Here is a 15,703-nt window from a genome sequence, read left to right as displayed (position 1 = left end):
TCTTCTGTGTCCAGGAATAAGGTAGGGGAAAATATGCTTTATATGTTTTTAAGTGATTTAATAAGCTACAAGTTTTTAAAGAATTCTGTATCAGTTATCCTTTTTAAAAGTTCTGTTTCATTTTGCAACCTATAATTGTATTCCTTAGAGCATGTGCAGAATTCTCTATTTACAATCCCTGGGTCTCTTGTAAGAAAGTGGATTCTGTAAGTGTCACTACCTTGTGAGTTTCTGGTTACCACTCCTCACCTCCTCTTCATGAAACAAATAGAGCAGATTTGAATGAGTAGAATGCTCTGTCGGGGATATCATTTGGAGCATAAAGTGGTCTCCACACAGACATGAGTTCATCATTTTCTTTGTATAGATTATCTACCCAAGCAATGAGGAAACAGAAAAACATGGAGAGTTTAATTGATAAAATAGGAAAGATCAAACACATTTCAGAGAGTAAAACGAAACTTCCCTTCAACTGTAGATGTTCTTAATTTGGAAACATCTGAAAATGATTTACTTGTGAGATGTTTGAGTTCAGGAATGGAATATGGACCTTTTCTAAAAACACTTTATCTGCATTGTGGTTTATAATGTAGCCATGTCAGAAATCCCCTCTACGAAGTTCTAGGAAGAGGAAAAAGCCATCTGGGCCATCACTCCCAATCTCTGTTTTAGTTTAATCCTGCCCGCCTGCATTTTCACTCTGCCCTTTAATCCCTTCCTTTTCCAGAAAAAGACTGAGATGCTTATTGAACTCATTTATACTGTTGCCTTCAGCAGCCTAGTATGGTAACCTTTTCCATATGTTTTTTAGCCTTCACTTTAAAGTGAAAGAAAAGCTGCCTCCTTCCTTCAGTATTTCTATATTCTCAATATACCAGTGCTCATCTTCAGGCTTTTAACTATTTCCTAATAAGAAATTTTCCATTTTTATCTATTTGTTTTAGTTTTTACATAGTCCTTATTTCTTTACTTGAATGCACTCAATGACAGATTGCCAAGGTCTTTAAAAATGCTCCTATGGTTTGACAGATTCATCCCTCACTCATTTTTCCTGAGTTTGGAAGTTTTGCCTTATCTAAATGTACGTAATATAATATACGTGGCTGTGTATATTAGTCAGGATATTAATTAGTAGGTTATGCCGCAGTAACAACCAACCTCAGAATTTTGATTGCTTGGTGTAAGAAAAGATTGTTTTCTTGCTTACACTAAGTATCCAAATGGGTCACCTGGGGACCCAGGTAGATGGCGGCTCCATCTTGTCACTTGCTTCCACGATCACCCTATCAAGATGATCGTGGAAGTTGATGCACAGTGGCTTTTAATTCTTCCCCTTGGAAGTGACACACTTCACTTTTGCTTGCATTTTATTGGCCAAAGCAAGCCATATTACCATCCGTCTTAAGAGGATAGAGAAGTACAATCCTTTAATACCCGGAAAGAGGCATTTTGGGAATATTTGCTGAACAGTTCTAATGGCTACCATTCTGAGTGATGTTTAATATATAGACCAGATATCAGAAGTTCATGCTGCAAATTTGAACAATATGGTGCTTGGCTAGGATTAAAAGCTCTGAATGTTTGATATGGACAATGGGTTGAAAAGTGACCGTGTATTATTGATATTCAGATAAGCAAATGCTACAACTACAGAATTGATATCTTGCTGCTAAAAGTGCTTATCATTTTCTTAATTTTTCTGGCTCTATATCTGTAGGCATTGCAGTTAATATGGGAGAATATCATAGGCCAGCTTCCAACTGAAGAAAGAATAAAGAGGAAGATGATCAGAAACATCCCCAATAAACAAGCAGCATAAAAATGGGACAGAAAGCAAGAAGCTACTGTCTCAGTATCAGTGTAAGCCAAATCTACATAGTAGCACATCTCTTTTTAAGAGTCTGATCCCAGACCTCTGTACCTTGCATTTGTAGGGGATTTTCAAGTTTTTAAAGCACATTTACATAGAGTACCCATTCAACATATTTTGTTGAACATTGCAGAAAATAGTAGTGTCTTGTAATACAAAAATAAAAATAGTTTCCCTGCCAATGAGTTAAAATAAGTGGTCCAGTGGTCCAGGAGGAGATACAAAACAAATAAACCGTCAATTGGAATATAACATATGCTGCAATGGAAAAATGTAGAGAATGTTTAGTAAGAACATAAATGGATACGTCACATATTGGGAGTCAGGGTAGATATTCTGGAGGTTTCAAGTCCTAAACTTTGTGTCAGATGACATGGAGATAAGACCCACAAGAAAAATGAAAGGAAGACATTCTAGACCAAGGGAAGAACATTTATGAAGGCAGCCTTGATGACATGTGATCAAGAGATAATTGATAGCAGGTGCAGAATTTAAGACATGTAACAATACTGTAGAGTGGGGACATGTAGGCCGAATTTATCATGGTAGATGTTTTCTGGAAACGGAACATTATTGCAGAGCATGGAGATGTATTTCTAGCATTGGTGTTGGTGTTCTTTAAAATCCACTGATATCATCCATACCTTTGACCTATCATATAATTGTTGGCAAGTCACTTCAGGGTGCACAGCAGTTTATGAAGTCTTTCATGGTGTCAAAGATTTTCACCATGTCCCAACTCTTTGCTGCTCTCTACCTTCTTTCAACTTGACAAGAGGCCTCAAAAATTTTAAAGTTCACATTTTAACAATCCGCATGATATTCTCTTTGCAGCAAATCCAACACTGTTATTTGCACAACATCAATCAAACATTATGGGTCAACATTTTCCGGAATGCAACAGAAATGCCAAATGACACAAATTTCAGAGCCCTCTCATATCAGGATAGCACAGCAGAGGGCTCATTGGATGAGAACATTTTCAGGAAGGAACACTCTTGTTCATTAGCCTGAGAATACTGTCAAGCCTGCAGCACAATCTCTTACTGACTGATAATGTGGATAGCCTTCAATGTGTGAAGAAATATAGGAGTCAACTAGTATACATAATGCATCAAAATAATTTGGCACAGGTTGTATCATGTCACCAATTCCCTGTCTGGAAAAAGCTTCAAATTATTTATCATGGCATCAAAGGGCTACTAAAATCTGCTTCTATTAACATTTCCAGCTTCTTCTCCAGCTTTGCACATTATACTTTTGCCATGGTGGACTACTTGCCAAATTGCCAAGTACAGCAGTTGCTTTCAGGCCTCTGTGCTTTTTTTAAAAAGCTGTTTTCTCAGCACAGAATATAACATTATTTTCAGCCCATCATCAATTCCTCTGTTTCAAGCTTCAGGCTGAATGACTTCTCTACGATAATATTTTGTTCCCTGGAATCAGAACACATCACATCTTTCCTTTTGCTTGTACCTCTGGTATAGAACTTACTGAATTTTGACTTGTCTGCTGGGTTAGAGGATACAGTCAAGCCCCACTAATAACCAGAACTAATTTTGCAGATCTGTTTGTTTAAGAACAGCCTGTAACTGTTCCACATGTGTGCCTACTAAAGAGAGGATGGAATGAAGAGGTAGACCACTTTTCTTATGGAAGCATAGCAGCTCCAGGTAGGCAGCAACAGAGCTCAGATATTATGGGTTGTAGAGTTAGATGTTGTTGACTAGATACATCTAGTTAGTTCCAAGTGGCACATGGGACCTGTGGAAAAGAAACTGAACTTTGTCCTCAGGTACAGATTTGTTGGAAGGCTAGAATTGTAGGAGTAATGGAAATTTTGGAAAGAACAACAGGATCCCTATGAGGGAAAAATAAATTACATTTATGCCAATGTAAGTACAGATGTAATGTGGCAGGGTTAATACTAAGCAACAATGCCTGGGAAAATAGAACTGGAAATCTAATACAGTGTGATATTTAAATACTTGAATGATCTCTATCTCAACCTTCCTGTAGGTAGCTGTAACACCAGGAGGGGGAGGCATGTGCAGCAAACTGAAGAAAACAACACACTAAGTGCCCAAGAAACTCTGTTTTACAATCTTCCCCTCCTTCTTTTTCTCCATAGACCAGGACTTGAGATGGGAAAATTGTCTCTCTACACGACAGCAAGGCAGTGAGCATGGACGCTGAGAGCAGGTGAATGCCACCACATGAATGGATTGAATGGAGCTCTGGCAGGTCATTAGATAAGTGCCAGTGACATCTACATCAGACATTGTCACAGGAAAAAGACAAGCACGGTCACGTCAGCAGGGGTGCCAGCAGAATTGGGGATTGGGTAGGAGACAACCTCATCCTTTGGGTACTTCCATGGCATCATAAGAAAGGAAAAGAAAGAGCTTAATTCCTACAGTTTGGCATGTAGGGGATAGGTGACTAATTGGCTACTTGGATGTAAACCCTTAAACTGAATTTACTGATTCCTAACACTGGTTGGATTTAGGAGACATTTAGATTACCTGAGAGCTGTCAGTAGTTTGTTTCATTGGTTTCCCTCACCATATGCTGTGTCACCAAAGGCATAGTCCATCTTTTATTTTTGTTCTAGTCTTCCACAATTGTAGGCGCTACATACAAATCTTCTTCTTTTTTTTAAATTTAATACAGAAGATAAGGAGTCCTAAACCATATGGATAAAATTGCCATTTTGGCCAAGATCTTCTAAAACTTAATTTTAAATATTCAGCTTTTCGTTAATTGGCTTTAATCACATTGACCTTTATCTGGTGTAATGACAAAAGGCTCCATTATAATGGGTTTCATTATTTCTGCAACCCCTTCTTTGACAGCTATAAGAAGCCAGGGTCTTTATAATTATGACCCATGTTTAGCTAAAACCTGAAACCTGTGTTATTCAAAATGTAGTTGATTATCCAGAGTTTGGCAGAAACTTCTTTCTCTTCCATCCCTTTAGTTTTCCTTTTTATTTTTAAATTGTGAAAGTTATATTACAGAGAAATTAATGAGTCCCAGACTTTTCAACACAATTTTGCCCATTTTCCAATCTTCTATGGTGTATCTGGGCCATCTATTGATCTCAACTAATTGAAAGATAAACCTTTTGATAAACTTGAAACCAATGGTATTATATTTCAGAAATGAAATGAGCAAGTAACTTTCTTTCCTACAATTTTACTCTGAAGTATTGATTCCAATTCTGGAATCAATAATTGGAAGCTTTCGATTCCAAGTATTTTGAAGACCAAACATTTATGAAATAAGTCAGGAACCACAAGTGTTTGGTTCTCAATATAATTGGGATTTTCTGGGCAGACAAAATAAAGTTTCATGAATATAATTCGTTAGAAACCCAGATCGCATATTTTTCTACTGAAAAAGAGAGAGAGAAAGAGAAAATTATGAGATGGAGAAGAAGGAAAAGGAGAAAAACAAACTACAAAATGGGATTTACTTTCAGCATACGATAGAGAATTTCAATATTTAAATATATATAAATATACATCACCATCGATACTTATCACTAGTTGAAGATCATTGTAACATTGTAAAATATTAAATTTTATAATAAACTCTAATTACGTTGTGGAGGTTATTTTTCCTTGCCAAAGTTTGGTGTGGTTGAAGAGAGATTAAATAACCTATGAGTATTGATAGTAGACTAATTCTATGTTTGTAAAACTGTGAATAACAAATTTTCACAAAATTTGTTTGCTCTATAATGAAGATATTTCATTCACTGTGATTATATTTTGGGCATTTTTTTTCTTTATTTTCTAGAGTTTAAAATCACAGATTTATTTTAATGGTTCCACTAATGAATTACCAATCAGAGTGCATGATGTAGTATTTTAGACTTTTTGTGGTCCCTAGTCACATATACTGTGTTATTCTTAACACTACTGTTTTATAAGGACTACCTCAAAGAATACTTCAGTTCAGTCTCCACAAAGTAAATAAAGGCATTGGTGTCTGTGTTGTAGAAATATGAGACCAATTACAGATTTCTACAATATTCTGTATTCACTAAAATCTCAGTTAATTGAAGAGTTTGGGTAACAAGGGGATTTTTTTATTGTTTGAAAAATCTGATAAACTCAGAGTTGAGGAAAACACTGTTTTGATACTTTCTGAAAACATTGCTATAATGTGTTAGAACACTTTCTCATCTTAGCTAATATGCTTATGATCACATAATATCAAAAATATCTGTTTGATATTTAAGTTCTTATGTGATCCAAGAACAAGTAGGAATATAGAATATGAATAAAGTTTCAAATAGTGGAAGTTTATTTGAATGTGTGCTTAGCTTGGGAAATGCTCTAGGAAATAGAAATTATACAGCTTGAAAAATAAAATTAAATTACTGATCCTTGTTGGTTTTGCTCATCTTTCATTCATTCAATAATACAAATTATTATTGTGTCAGAATCTGATGAAGACCTGGAGATACAGCAACGAACAAATCTGACCATGTTTCTGCTACTATGCAGCATATAATCTAATTAGACACTTTTGTCAATCTTTTGAAACCAGAAGAGATTAAAACATATGTGCCGGTTTGAATGTATTATGTCCCCCAGAAAAAGCCATATTCTTTGACGCAATCTTGTGGGGCAAGCATAATAGTGGGGATTAAGTTGGACCGTTTGGATTAGGTTGTTTGCATGGAGATGTGCCCCACCCAGCTGTGGGTGGTGACTCTGGTGGGATACTCCCATGGAGGTGTGGCCCCACCCATTCAGGGTGGGCCTTGATCAGTGGAGCCATATAAATGAACTGGCTCAAGGAGAGAAAACGGAGTGCAGCTATGAGTGACGTTTTTAAGAGGAGCAAGCTTGCTAGAGAGGAACATCCTGGGAGAAAGCCATTTTGAAACCAGAACTTTGGAGCAGACGCCAGCCATGTGCCTTCCCAGCTAACAGAGGTTTTCTGGACGCCATTGGCCATCTCCAGTGAAGGTACCCGATTACTGATGTGTTACCTTGGACGTTTTGTGGCCTTAAGACTGTAACTGTGTAGTGAAATAAACCCTCATTTTATAAAAGCCTATCCATCTCTGGTGTTTTGCATTCTGCAGCATTAGCAAACTAGAACAACATACCCAACACCACCCAAATGTCTGTTCATTTGAGGGAGTAAAATAAGTAAAAATAAAATAAAATAAGATAAGATAAAATAAAATAAAATAAAATGATGGCGAGATTAAGCAGTTAAATTCAATGTTGCAATTGCATATTTATTAAAAATATTGTGTATCAACTATGTGCTAGTCACTGCCATACACACACACATACTGGCATGTGTATTTGCAGGAAGGAAAAGTGTAGTTGGGGCCACACCATAGCAAAAAGTTGAGATGAGAAGACATCTTGTCCCAAGGTGCTTACAGTTAGTGAGTGAAACATACAGATAAACAGGAAGTATCAATGGAATGTGCAACTAATGAAGAGAGAGCTCCAGGGTAGTTTAGAGAAGGAGGTAAGGAAATGATTCAGGGAGTAAAAGAAGCCCTGTGAGAGGCAGTGTGTATAGTTAAATGCACAGGCCCCAAACATGGTGGATCTGGTATTGAATTTTGCTACTTGGCTGGGTGACCTTGACCAAAGTACTTAAACTTTTTACCTTGTAAAATGAGGATAACACTATCTTTCTCATGAGGGCTGTTAGGAGGATTAAATTTAATATGCTGTGTTTATACATTTTTAAACTTAACCAAATGCCTGCCATTTAATAACTTTTAGCCAACATCAACATCATGATCACGATCATCATCATCACCACCGATATCACTGTCATTATCATTGCCCTCATAAATATTATTAGTATTTGTAAGATATATAGGAGTTGGGTTTTCTGAGAACCATAAAGGGTTACTGTGAGATTTTGAGCTGGGAAATGAGAATCACATTGCAAAAATACTAATCATGTCTAGTTTTGTTTTTTGTTTTTATGTTTGTCAGTTGTCAATCAATTCTTCCTCACTTGCTCTTTGATTTCCCTTTTCTTCCAAGCCCTGAGCTTTTTTCAAAGAGCTGGGCATGGTCCCTATTGTTTTGTACATACTTTCTAGCATTCACTACCACTTATCCTTTCTCAGCAGCTCAGCAGCTGCCCTAAGGCTGTATTGTTGGTAAATCTCTAATTCTAAGGATTCGTTGCCTGACACCTAGATTAAAACAGATAATGGATTAAAAAAATAAAATGATGTGGAAAGGCGGACCATATGAGGATAGCTCTTTTTGCATACATTACCTTATTTAGTCCTTACAGCAACCTTTTAAGCATGGTCCTTCCATCCCCACATTGCAAATACAAAACCCAGACTCAGAAAGCTAAGGAGAACAAGTTTCCCAAAGTCACTATAGCTGCTGGAAGAGCTGCAAGCTGAGCTTGGGTTTATCAGAACCCCAAGTCCTGACTTTTTCATCTATGCTTTCACATAATAAACACCCAATAAATAGGAGTCTCTTCCTTACGTTAATTCTGCAACCCAACTCTAGTGGCTTAACCACGACTATCACCCTTTATTCTGCCTCGGGTTCACTCTGCAGGATTGAAAGTGTTGCAGAATTTTCCACAAGGAAGATCATGATACTAGACCCAACTGAGCTCAGATTTGTACAGCTGGTGGGATACCTGGACACTGGATGCCTTTTGTGTACCATCAGAGTTTTGTTTTTAACTTTTATTTGAAGTACACCATACATTTGAGAAAAGGACACAAAACATAAGCCAATGAATTATCCAAAAAGGCACACATCTATGTAAGTAGCACCTTGCTCAAGAAATAGAATATTGCAAGTACCCTGAAAGTCTCTCTAGTGCCCCTTCCGTATCACCATCTCCTCTCAATTCCATAGTATATCATTGCTAGATACACATTTTAACACTAAATCAGATGCAACATATGCAGTACAAATGTTTTATGCATGTGGGAGCAAGTGACAAAAATGTAAGAAAAAAATAGAAGGGAAAACTTAAGTTGAAAATCTCTTCTAAAAATACTAGTTGTTTTTTTTTTTTTTTTTCTGAGAATTTAGAAAAGACTACCATTATATCTTGCTGTTGGGAATTCACCTGGGCCCAGTTATTGGAAGACTGGGCTTCTATAGGAACCTTCAGAACTGACTGCGTTCCCAGAAGGCCAGAAGCATCAAAAAGCAAATTGCGTGTGTCTTACGGCTGGGAGCTGGCTCCTCGGCACAATCTACAATTCTGCTCCTTACTTCAAAGGTTTCCACCACTTGCCCCATGGTTCTGCTGTTGTTTTTCCTCACAGCCTGTACTGTCCACTTTAACAAGTACTTCTGGAAATCCAAAGGTACTTCTGGGATCCTGGTTATTATGCTCAGCATTCATCCATTTGACATAGGAAGAAATTTAAACTCTCTTCTTATATGTTTCCCACCAAGGTTTGGCAAAAGTGTTATTCTAACTAGGCTCTTTCTCCAAGGGGAACGTTTCCTGTGTCATTCTCTAGGTAATTCCCTAGCCTAGTAGGATGCTACTAGATCACTTTCATGCTTTCTCAATCACACATGCACAAAAACATGCACACGAGTCAGTAGCGGCAGGCACTTGGTGTTTGGAAAGTCTGGACACTACTAATTCAGAAGAATTCAGAACTCCAGCCAAATGGTGCGCTTCACTGAACAGGATGGTTCTAGAAATAAAATGTAGAGTCCCACTCGGTTGATACAGACAGTAGAGCTAGTCATCGATTCCCCACCTCGGCTTTAATTCAAAAACTCTTCTGCTTGTCTGATTGCCCAAGTCCCTCCCCTCTACTCTTTGCATAAAATTCATTTATGATTTGCCTCATTTTTTCCCTTTCAGCTCTGTTTCTGAATTCTTCCTTGAAAAGAGACTTTCCTTGTGGCTAAAGGAGGAATACCCGCTTTTAGCACTTCTTGATAGCCATCTTGGGCCTAGTGGTTTCTAGAAGATTCTAGAATAAAAAGAATCTTGGCATGAACACATGTCCTAGAATCCTGAATAAATTGGTGGAAAAGAGAAATGCTCTGCAGAAGTATCCTGTTATGATGAACTTTAAGATGCCGGTAAATTCTCCCCCCGAGGCTAACTTTGACCCTGTGCAATCTGTTTTCAGTTGTTGCAACTGTTTTTCATGATGAGGATGATTACTTTGACTTGAAATCTCATAAAGCAAATGATCCTCTGAGATCACTAAAATCATAACAGGAAGATTATACCAAGTAAAACAGAGGACTTTGCCTCAAAACCCATTTTTAAATTTATGGAGTTAAATTAAGAGGGCCATCATGATTACCCCAGTTTTCCAAGAGAAGATTTTCATGACAAATAACCACAGATCTTACAATTCTGCCATTTTTCTTGCAAAGAGAAACGGAGCATGTTCACAAGTATGCTATGAAGTGTCATAAGTAATTAAAATGAAATTTCACTTGTCCAAAGGCAAGACAGAAATTGCACTTGGTAATGGAATCTCCATGTGGTTTTATCTTAATCTCCTCAATTTATTGGGCAGCAAAAGTCACCAGACTTGGTTGGTTCTTCCTGTTGGTAACATATTTAGTGGGTGGAATTTTACTAGGTGTATTTAACTCATCAGTACTCCACAAATAATGTATGTTCAGCAGCAGATAAAATGCTTGCCTGAAATGAATACATACTCATATGGATGTGTGTGTGTGTGTGTCACAAATCTAGAAGAAAAAAGTTAGTTACCCACTGACAGTTCCTCCTAGATCAGTGGTAACAGCAAAGTAAAGTTGAGCCACCCCTTTTCCTCCAGCTTTTTGAGTATTTCCAGCTGGTGATACTGAATACCCTCCATTTCACCATGTGGAACAGTTACCAGTTGTTCTCCCACTGCCCCATTTATTTATGTATTCATTCATTCATTCATTCATACTGGAAGAAGGAGCTGAGTCATGAATTATGGAGTGTATCCAATTGGCTCTGTTTGTTCTCATCGGCCTGCTCCAAGCATACTAAGCTCTCTGGAATATATGTAGGTAGCTATCCAAGGATAATACCTCACAGCCAGGAAAAATTTTAACCCAGCAAAACAAACTTAGAAATGCAGTCATCTGCTGCAAAGAGGCTGAGGGATCTGTCATCCAAAGAAAGTTGTAATGGGAATCTCTGCTTTCGGGGATAAGGGTTGTCCTACAAGCCTTGCAGAGTTTCCAGTAGATGTGTGTCTGGTAGTATGCTGGTAGAGACTGCTTCTTCTTGATAACTGTACAGGACAGGCATGCAAGTTGTGCTTAAAACTACACTCAGAACAGCTACAGAGGTTTCAGGTTTTAACATTTATTTTAAGGTGATTGTACATGCCATCATTTTTCTAATCCAAGTTTGTGGAAATGTGTGTGCAATGAAAATTACAGTGGAGATTTAATATTTTGGTTAATTCTTTTTCTTAAGATGTAACCATTATAATGAGAACCAAGAGTGCTCAATAAATGCTGCATGAATGAGTTCCATGTGTTACAACAATCAATCTAGTTATGCCTTTCATAACATAGCAGTTGTAATGTCTGTGTATGGTTTGGTATATTCACCAAGGAGCTTCAATTTGTGAAAATTAAGATTGTCATGAATATTGAAAGCTGAATTTCAAAAATAAAGCTGAATGTATAGACATATACAACTTTTGTTACCAGTAAATAATATAAAGATAGCCAAGAGGAAGGGCTAACCATTAGAGAAATCCAGAGAGATGAAGCTGTTATCTGAAAGCAATTCATACATAAGGCACTTTGATTTCACCTTTTAGATTTCAATTCAAGTAGTTTAACATTATTTATTTTGAGAGTGAGATGTTTTAGAGTCAAGCTAAAATGTATATACTTTCATAATTTTCTTGGATTTTTATTATCACAGACTGAAAGGGAAAACTTCCTAATGTGAAAAGTAAAAATCTAAACATTCTCCCATAGTTTCCAGACACGACATTTACAGTCTTCAATGAAATCAAGGTGTACTAGTGTGCTTGCAGAATATCAGCAGATATTTACAAACTGATTTAACAGGCTTTATTATCTTTATTTATTTTCCAATAAGAAAAGTGTATTTCTCTTTTTTTCTAAATTAATTCCTAATCACTTCATTCTCATCTACGAATGAAATCTTGCCAATTTGTTAGGTTTCTTGAATTCAGTCTTTTGTGAAAGTTAATGTAGGTAAATGGCAATTGTTGCTTTTGTTATCAAACTCACTTCCAGGGGCATATTTGTTTTATTTGCAATTGAAATGAGAGGTTTTAGAGTAAATCTATAAAAGTATTGTACCCAATTAGAGTTTATTTGTTATTGCTGTTGTTTGGTGGATTTTTTTTAATTCCTACTTTTGCTAAATACCTTTTTTGTGTAAATTCTTTATTGTTGAAATTACAAAGCTATTAAATTTAATATAGTCTCCTTTTCTTAACTCAAATACTCAACTCTAAGAAAAAAAATTAAATTTGATTCAGACCCCTTACACATACACACACACCCTATTTTTGTATGGCAAGCTCTATTATCTTATTTTTCATTGCAAACATAATTTATTTTCCAGATTCCAAACTTAAAACCTCACAGTAAGTCTTTTTTTTGTTTAGTGCTCGCTTAATTGCTTTGGGAACTAAATTTGGAAGTCTGCTACCATTGTGCTTTAGCGATCTTACACCACTGAGCTAAATCAAACTGTTGACCTCTAACAGGGATTGACTTGTTGTGATCCAATCTGTGTACATGTAAGATACATGGCAATATGTGTACACAACTTTAATTTTGTGAATTTATTAATAACAAATAGAGTTGTGGGGCATGGAGGGAAATTGTGCTCTCAAAATTTCTCTCCAGCGCCCCATAACACTCCTACTTAGCATCCCAAAACAACTAATTTAAAGGGGCATGGTGGAGATTACTCAACAATTTTGATTGGACATTATTGTTTTCTTGGGGTCCTGTCTAGTTTTATTTTTCATAGGAACTTGTCTCAGATATAAAAATTAAGGAAAAAAGTATTTCTGAGGTTTAAAAACATAGAAAACATCATTTGGAAGATAAATGCTTAAAATACCTGATTATGTAAGAGAATAAGTAACCACATTGAGCAAAATCCTCAATAATTTATAGATTTTAGAGAGCCTTTAGAACTATATCTTTCTATAAGATTACTGGTAGAATATTTTAGTAGCCAATGCATGTTTACATTTTCTCAGATGTTTGCCTAGACATTCATGAACATATCATGGGGCTTGTGCTGTTTCCTTGTCACCTTTGGAGAATACTTTTGATTTCACGAAATGATGGGCATTAATCTGCTGAGTAAATGTGCCCTGACCTCATATAGCTCATGTTTTAATGCTTCTATTTTGATGGTGAATTAATTTTACTCTTAACTGTTCTTTCTAGTCACCTTACTTTACTGGCAGAAATTCAAGTTTTGGCCTTATTAACTATCTGAAAAGTGGTAATGCCTTATTGCAGAGCAATTCATACATAGCAAAACCGAAGGGGCCATTTAGTACAGTGTTTAAAACATGAATTTGTAGTCCCACTAACCTTGGTTCAAAATCCATCTCTGCTATTAACAATCTATCATAGGAAAGTGATGTAAGCTTTCTGAGATGTTGCCAGTGTGCTTATTATTGTGTGCTCCTGTGAAACATTGGGCCAACTTTCTTTTTACTGACTTTTCCCTTTCATTTTATAAGATACTAATATTCTTATTTAATTATAGGAGTAGCTTCCATATTTGTGATTCAGTTCAACTCTACGCTTCATGAACCATTAAAGTGAGACAAGATTCTTGCTTTCATCAACCTTATTATCTAATTGTGGTGTTCCCCACAAAGTGCCCTTTTCATCTAACTGATTTGTGTGTGTGTGTGTCTGTGCATGTGTGCATGTGTGCATGTGTGTATGCAAACGATACCCCAAATGCTTTAATTATAAGTTAATCGCAAGCAAATTCTGGGTTGTGGTGTTCTTGATAACTCCTCTATTTCTGCTTGAAAAGCTGCTCTGGACACATTTTCTGGCATAAAGGATTTCTCCAGCCTTGCCCCCCAATCTCTGCTACAAACCTTTTCACATTTATAAATGGTTGATTGTGCATCTTCCTCATTACCACTTAACTGCTCTCCTCTTTCCTGCCTTACTTCTTTGGACCGATGTCTTGGTTAGATGATCTGGCTGGCTGGCTCAATTATGGTTTCTTCCCAAGGGTCATCGGTTGCTGGGATCCCAACCCCTACAGCCTTTAGATGAGTGGCCCAGGTTCCCATATCCTGAGGCTTCGCTTCTCTTGGAAGAGTGATGGGGCAAATAAAAATTAAGTATGCCCTTCATTTGAAGGACACTGTGTGCTCCTCAGGTCTTCCTCATCATTCTAGTGAGCTGGATCCATGCAATCCCTTGCCAACAGGAGATGGACAGAAGTGGCACAAGTGAGGCTCACCAGGAGGAGATGGTAGAGATCGTGGAGCACCGGGGACAGCCACCTCTGTCTCCAGCAAAACTCATGGGATCTCAGACCCGACATTGCCACATCTTCCAATTTCTCAATAGAAGCCAGAGATCCAGATTACAAATGATAGAATCTCCATAATTAATCTTTGGCAATATATATATTTTAAAATTTTAATTATGCTCAACAGACAATATCTTTGTACATCATTGGTTTCAAAACTTCCTTTAGACATTTAGAAACATTCTTTGGTGTCCGTATTTATTCTGGCAAAGACATAAGATAGGACTGAATCAGGGATCTACTCTCCCAAAACGGAAAATGTCAAGATGAGGGCTTTGCATATAGGCAAGCCCATTGTTTTCCCTGTGTCAATCTTGACACCTGAACTGGACTGTCTGGAGTTCACTTGAAGGCCATGTGTTTAGTTTATTTGGACAATCTAAGGATCAAGCTAAATCAAGCCACAACAACAAAAACTGTCATCAAACCACACTGTCTTCAGATTCCATGCATGACTAACTGAGATTTGAACTTCAGTGACATGCATTTGGCCTAAATTGAAGGACTTAAGAAAACACCCTGCAAAACCAGCGACTATATGGCTGTGGAGTTGTTGCTGAGTCCTTGTCTTCTGCCTCAGTCAGGCACCCCAAACCCAACCCATCTGGCCTTAGAGCCAGATTAGGGATGTTTATTTCATCCCTAAATGCCAAGAAAAGCTCCTTCTTCAAGTAAACTCTAAGGTGGATTTTAACCTTATGGGCGATGAGATTTTGGGAGCTAACTGGTTTCGCAACTATATTCTGTGGGGACCCCCAGGTTCCACAGAGACCTCTCAGCATCTCTTTCAGGTTAGGAAAAAGAATCGGTGGGCAGGGAACCAGGCACTCTACTTACTTGCACTTCAACCAAGGCTACTCTGTATTAAGATTTCATGTACTTTGTAACTTGTCAGTTATTTGAAAGCGTTAAACCTCTCTTTAGAAAACCACTAATGGATTCTATTTCCATTTTCATGCTGACTACCAGAAAACTCAAAATCAAATTGTGCAGGCTCCTAGGTTCTGAATATGTAAATTTTATCTTTTTTCCTCAGTCTAATTTGTACTATTGTGGTATATGATTTTTATTTATTTGTGTTTTTCTACTTTATTTTACATACTCTTAAAATCCAGTTCAAATCCTTGTAGAATGAGCTTGGATATTAATAAATAAAATACGAGAACAATGATCACGAGCACCTTCATTAATAAACATCTGTTGTGCTATCACTATACCATGGTTTGACCACTACTGGATCACTAAAAGGAGAGGCTTAGGAAACTCATATTTTTTTCCTGGGTTAATTCTTTAAAA

Source organism: Choloepus didactylus, chromosome 20 (genome assembly GCF_015220235.1).
Source record: "Choloepus didactylus isolate mChoDid1 chromosome 20, mChoDid1.pri, whole genome shotgun sequence".
NCBI classification, from domain to species: Eukaryota; Metazoa; Chordata; class Mammalia; order Pilosa; family Megalonychidae; genus Choloepus; species Choloepus didactylus.
This window is presented reverse-complemented; position numbering follows the sequence as displayed.